Genomic DNA, 5559 nt, shown 5'->3' with positions numbered 1-5559 from the left:
ATGCCCTGGGGTTGAAGTGTTCTGAGGTGGAAGATGAGGCGTTCTTCCTCCAGGCGTCGGGTGGTGAGTGAGCAGCGGTGAAGGAGGCCCAGGACCTCCATGTCCTTGGCTGAGTGGGAGGGGGAGTTGAAATGTTGGGCCACAGGGGCGGTGGGGTTGATTGGTGCGGGTGTCCCAGAGATGTTCCCTAAAGTGCTCTGCTAGGAGGCGTCCAGTCTCCCCAATGTAGAGGTGTGGGTGTCCCGGAGATGTTTCCTAAAGCGCTCTGTGAGAAGGCGTCTAGTCTCCCCAGTGGCATCTGCAATCCTTGTTTTTACCTTTTACATATTTGATAGTCCAATGTCCACGATGGAGAGAGCATCGTAGATTATCATCTCTCAGGGAGTTTCCTGTACGAAACAATTTACTCTTCACTTTGGAACCGTGTCCCCAGTTTTCCTATAAGGGGACACAATCTTTCAACATCCACCTTGTCTAGCTCCACAGGATCTTCTAGTTTCACTAAGATCGCCTCTCATTCTAAAGCCCACAGAGTATACGTTCAACATTTTCCCGTAAGACCAAGTCAAAGGATCAAACTTGTGAACCTTCTTTGAACTGCTTAGAATTCAGCATATTCCACCTTAAATAAGGTGTACAGGAGCTAGTCACAGTCGTCCCGTTGTGGTCTCAGGAAAACCCTGTGCAGGTAAATCAGACTTCCCTACTTTTGCATTCCATTCACCTTGCAGAAAAACAGACAATATTTTATTTGCCTTCCTATGTGCTTACTGTTCACCTCCTTGTATAAGAACACCCAGAGTTGTGATTTTTGAACCAAAATGATTTTTGTCCAAACTTGTACTGCAATTGTTTGTGGAGACAGGAAACCTTCACTCAACTTTGCAACATTCCCAAAAGAACAAAGGCCTTCAAATTAGCGAAGAATTGAATCAGGAAGTGATTTCCAAACTTGTCAAACTTGTATCTTAGGAATCATATGAAATAGTCTGGAGTGCCCAGAGGTAAGGGCGGTATTGAGACAGAAACTAGTGTCTAGGCTTGCTGTCTCAGGCCTTCAACCTGTGCGGTCCCACTGCTCAATTGATCGTCACTTTTATTTAATGTGCTTACCGATGTGAGGGCATCATGCCTCTTAGCTATGTCAACGAGACCCTCTATGCCATAAAGATATATGAAAAATAAATTAATAGCAGGATTAGGTCATTCACTCCTTGTGACCATTAAATAAAATCATGGATGATCTGATTGTGGTCACAATTGTAATGTTATTTCCTGCCTACTCCCAAACATCCTTTGACCTCGTTGTTAGCCAAGGGTCAATGAATATAACACAAATATCGTAATGAGTTCTGTGCCAATACTGACACCATAGATCAACCATGGTGGCTAACACTGAAAGGGGAATAAATAGATTTTAATGAGATCCACTTAAATCACTCTCTCTCTGGAGGTCACTAGTATGCTGGACTTGGCCCGGAGGGCAAAGCTGTGGTTGACCATAATTGCCCTTTGAAACGGCCGAACAAAACACTGAATTCGAGGGCAATTAGGGATGGGCAACAAATGGTGGTCTTCCAAATGACACTCACATCCCATGAAAGAATGAGGAGAACTCTTGCCTTATAACTGAAATTGAGAGTTCACCCATAGCCACACTCCGAAGACTTAAACTTGACATCACCGAAGTGTTATAGCACAGGAGGAGGCCATTTGGCCCATAGTGTCTGTACTGGCCATGTAGGCTGACATGTTGAAGTACCGAGAGAAGTACCACACACACACACACACACTGTGCTTTCCACCCAGTAAGCTCACACACTAAACACACACGTCATTTAAGTATTTCTACCACATTAGTCAGTCACAAATATTTAACAACTCCACCCTGAGACTAGCTAATTCTACAATGTACCCAGATTCAAAACAACTCAAGATCCTCTCAGTCTGGGAGACTGAGTACCATGTGCGAGGTAGTGTTAACAACTCATGGAATCGGCACAGAAACTGCTCAAATGACGGAACAGTACAGGCACAATGGGGCAAATAGCCACCTTCTATTGTATGGCATCACTCTACAAGGGTTTGAATGGCCTACTCCTCCTATGTCTTCTCTAACACATCACGGCTCCACTTGGTCAATTATTTTGCAAAGAGATAAAATAAATTTGTTCACAATAGCCAAGTAGAATTCCTTTTTTTCATTGGGTTGTGCAGCGAACATGTTTCACACGCCATCCCATCCTTGAAACACATGCATCAGGTGCTCTTGATGTGGTCTTCTCTACATTGGGGAGACCGAAGGTAAACTTAGGGAACAGCTCACTGAGCATCGCAGCTGGGTCCACAGGAGCTGACCGGACCTCCCATTCACCAGCCATTTCAATTCCCCCAACCATTCCCTTTCTGACATGACCATCCTTGGCCTCCTCCATTGCCAAAACAAACAGCTCCTATTGAAGAACAACACCTATCTTCTGCCTGGGCACCCTACAGCCCTGAGGACTCAACACTGAGTTCTCCAATTTCAAATAACCTCCCTCCCCATCCCCTGACTCTCTTCCTAGCCTCTCCCCATCCCTTCCACTCCTCGCTGCCACCAATCTGATTCATCCCTCCCATTGACCAACCAGGTCATACCCTCTGCCTGTCTTCACCTATCCCCACTTCACCACCCTGCCCCCGCCACCCCCTTTATCTGCATCTCCCCTTACACACACCCCCAGTCCTGAAGAAAGGTTACACCTGAAACAGCGACTCCTCCACCTCCTGATGCTGCCTAACTTGCTGTGTTCTTCTAGCCTCCTGCCTGTCTACTTTGAATCCCATTCTTGAAAAGCAGAAATACTTACACATGGTCAACGCTTTCACTGGTGTTGAGAACAACAACAAGTGCGCGTGATCAGGAATGAGATGAAATGAGAGAAAGAACCTTTTGCATTTATTTAGCACCTATCACAACATCAAAATGTGTAGTCACTGCTGCACTGAGGAAAAGGTTCTAATAGAAAACTCCTGGATGTAATTTCCCCTTTCAAGTCGGACCCAAAAGTGTCATACCAGTCTCCCATCGCTTTCTCTCTTTCCATTTTTCCTTTCATTTCACCTTCCCACCCTCTCCATTTCTAATTTCTGTCCATCTCTCACCGCCAGATTCATCTTCGCTGACCAACCTCCTGTGGGTCTTATGATGTAACAGAGGTGCCTATAGCATTCTAAAAATGGCACATAAATTCCGATTAACTTGTACTGTGTTACATTTGATCCCATTTATCAGACAACAGTTTTATCTTTCCATTCTGTTTTTTCACAACTTACTTTCTCCCCCTCCTCTTTGCCTCTCTTTATCTCACTCTAATTTTTACTTTCCTCGGTCACTGTCTCCTTTCTCAGACTCTTTTTTTTCCACCCTCCTATGTGTTGCATCCGTGGTCTTGCCTCTCCCTATGTCTGCGATCGTATCAATATACCTGTAATAGAATCACAGATCCATATAGAAGAGGACCTTTGGCCCATCAAGTCTGTACTGACAAACTGTACTCTAAACCTATACTAGTCCCACTTTCCAGCACTTGGCCTGTAACCTTGAATGTTATGACAAGTGTTCATCCACATACATTTTAAAGGTTTGAGGCTTCGCATCTCCACTACCCTCCCAGGCAGTGCATTTCAGATTCTCATCATCGTCTGGGTGAATTCTTTTTATCCTTAAGTCCCCACTAAACCTCCTGCCGTTCAATTTAAAATTATGCACTTTGTTATTGACCCTTCAACTAACAGCTGCGTTCTATCCACTCTGTCCATGCCCCTCATAATCTTACACATCTCTAGCAGGCACCCCCTGCAACCTTTCCTGCTCTAAAAAAAACCAACCTGAGCTTATCCAGTTTCTCTGGAATGCTCCATCTCAGACAACGTTTCTGGTGAATATCCTCTACACCTTGTCTGGTGTTATTACATTCTTCCTACAGTGTGGTGTGACTAGAACTGCACACACACTCCAACTGTGGCCTAACCAAAGTTCTGTACAGCAACCCATAGTTGACAGTTGTGTTTTAACTACCCTGGCTCTAAGCTCTGTTAATCCTTCCCCATACCCCTCTTTCTTTTAAGATGCCCCTCAGAATCTACCTCTGTGACCAGGCTTCTGGTCATCTGGTTCAGTACTGCCTTATGTGGTCTAGTGCTAAAATTTCTCCTGTGAAGTGCCTTGGACTATGTTAAAAGTTTGCTGTTGCTGTCAGACTATACTGTCTCCCAGTAGCTTCAAGTACAGCCTTCACAATCCCAAACTTCAAATTTACCAAATGATTTCACCTCACCCTATTCTAGTCGTCTTCCCATGTACTTCCGACTCATCACTATCTCTCTTTCCTAGTTTAATCCTCTCCCAAGCCAATTTCATTTCCCTTTCCCTATCTAAGGCCCACATTTTCTGTGACTGTACATGCAATCTCCTCACCAGATTTCTGTCTCTGCTCAATTTTTCTCTTCCTATTGAAGGATTCTTTTTTAAATGTTATGGATGTCCTGTCAGTGGCGGGAGGTTGCTTCATTCTAATTCTGCTGCATGAAGTAAAGACTCTGTTAGGGAGTGAACTGCAGTGTCGGTGTTAGAGCGTATTATTAACAGATGTACTATGTAGGCAGTCAGTTGGCCAGGCTTCTACTGACAACAGTTGATATCTGCTTCAGACAACATTCAAACCAAAAAGTAAAATGGAGGAAAGCACTGGATTAGTTTTCAATTAAACTTGGCATCAGAAACTGACTTGTGTTCTTACTTGATAATTTATGCATCTTCTGACTGCTCTCTCTTTTACGTTTTGCAACATGTCTTCTCTGCTCTATCTATTTCTCCTCTGCACACACCCTCTCTTTGTCCGTTTACATTTTTGCTCTCGCTGTCCTCACTCACACCCTTTGATCTGCTTCGCTCATATTGTTTCTATCACATACAGACCTATTTTCTTTTCACTGCCTTTCTGAGTCATCTTGCCTGCATCTCTCCCTCCTCTCAGATTTTTGCTTGTGTCTGCCTCACTTTCATGTTTCCTCTTGTTCTCTTTCATTTGACCCCTGGTACTCTCTCCATCTCTTTTCTTCACTGCCTCATGACCTGATTTTTCTTTCATTTTCAGCTCTGGCTCTTTCTGATTGTCCTTTAATGTTGTTGTCTCAGTCAGTTTCTCACCTTCTTCGCTGACCTCTTCACCATCTCTTTCATTAATTCACTGCCTTCTCCCACCCCCATTTCCTTTTACCACTTTTTTCTTCTGATTTTTTTTTGTGTGGTTTTGTTTTGATCTTGTGTCGACTTTCACATTTTCTTTCTATTCTCTGCCTTACTTTCCTCTCCCTTTCTGTGGTTCCTCCACACTCGATATTTCTTGTTCGCTTCTCTCAGTTCTTCACTCCTCCCTCTCAGTTTAATCTCACTTTCTCTATCTTCCTCTCCCATTTAAACTTTCTTCCAGCTTGACTCAGTTGCCTACATTCTTTTCCCTACTCCATTTCTCCCCTTTTCTGTTCTCCCCACACTCTCTGCCCCCCTGCTCT

The 5559-nt window shown here is 44.1% G+C and overlaps 1 protein-coding gene across 1 annotated transcript in view; it reads right to left on the bottom strand.

The window, feature by feature from the left end:
* LOC122552605 (p53 apoptosis effector related to pmp22) overlaps nt 1-5559 on the bottom strand; it is a 22057-nt gene that overhangs the window by 15610 nt on the left and 888 nt on the right. The window lies entirely within an intron of this gene.

The sequence above is a fragment of the Chiloscyllium plagiosum genome, chromosome 9, assembly GCF_004010195.1.
Source record: "Chiloscyllium plagiosum isolate BGI_BamShark_2017 chromosome 9, ASM401019v2, whole genome shotgun sequence".
Lineage (NCBI taxonomy): Eukaryota > Metazoa > Chordata > Chondrichthyes > Orectolobiformes > Hemiscylliidae > Chiloscyllium > Chiloscyllium plagiosum.
This window is presented reverse-complemented; position numbering and strand designations above follow the sequence as displayed.